We start from the raw sequence: 1,226 nt of genomic DNA, 5'->3' as shown, positions 1-1,226 counted from the left end.
AGAACACCTCTAAGCATACTATGTGCTGGGCCCTGTGGGAAAGACAAAGATGAACAAAACAAGTTCTGGACCAGGTCAGGAAGGAAAGGCCAGGAAGGAGGGCAGGGCAAAGAGGTGGGAAGGGACGCTGAAGGAGAAGCACCAGGGACTAACCTCCCCTAACTCGTTTTCTTCAGCAGAGCTAAGAACCTTTCTGGTCTAGAGAACAGAGTCTTGGCCTCCCCATCACTCTGACCCCAGCAAAGCCACCTGCCCTTCCCAAACTTGCAAGGCCACTGGTCTGCACCCCCCAATCCAAGTCTAGCTTGGGCACCGCAAATAACCTCTGCTCACACCCCACAGGGCCTGGACAGCCAGTGGCACTCCAAGCCCAGACTTCTTCCTCTCTGGCTCGGTCCCAGTGTTCTTGCCAACTCCATAAACATGAGAAATCACTTACCCATGGGTTTTTTTCTACCTCAGAGGTGAGACACCTGAGAAGAAAGTGCAAGCTAAACCCAGGAAGAGGTAAGAAGCTTGGCCAAGCAGAGTCACGATATGGAGCTGAGTTTAGCGGTGGGCGGGCCCTGGAGGGGGTATGGGGGCAGGGCTCGGGCAGGCGGGGCGGGGTGGGGTGCTTTGGGAAGAGTGAAAAGTGTGAAGAAGGTGGCTCAGCCCCCTTCTAGGAGGAAAGCTAGAGGTGGGCAAGGGAAGACTAGCAGGGCCCTGTCTGGGCAGCAAGATGTGAATTTAAATTTTTTTTAAGTTTATTTCTTTATTTTGAGAGAGACAGAGACAGCGCGAGTGGGGGAGGGGCAGAGAGAGAGGGAGAGAGAGAATCCCAAGCAGGGTCCCAGCCACCAGCACAGAGCCTGATGTGGGTCTTGAACTTACGAAACCGTAAGATCATGACCTGAGCTGAAACCAAGAGTCAGACGCTTAAACGACTGAGCCACCCAGGCACCCCTAGGTGTGAATTTAGAAGGAAACACTCTTGGGGTGCCTGGGTGGCTCAGTCGGTTAAGCATCTGACATCCACTCAGGTCATGATCTCAGGTTCGTGAGTTGGAGCCCTGCATTGGGCTCACTGCTATCAGCGTCCGGATCCTCTGTCTCCCTCTCTCTCTGCCCCTCCCCAACTTGCCCTCTCTCTCTGCTTCTCAAAAATAAACACTAAAAAAAAGAAGAAGTAAACACTCTTTCCAGGGTCCTGGGCATGGAGGAGGTCCCAGTTGACCGGAGAGTGT

This window comes from Acinonyx jubatus, chromosome B4, assembly GCF_027475565.1.
Source record: "Acinonyx jubatus isolate Ajub_Pintada_27869175 chromosome B4, VMU_Ajub_asm_v1.0, whole genome shotgun sequence".
Lineage (NCBI taxonomy): Eukaryota > Metazoa > Chordata > Mammalia > Carnivora > Felidae > Acinonyx > Acinonyx jubatus.
Note: the sequence above shows the minus strand (reverse complement) of the source record.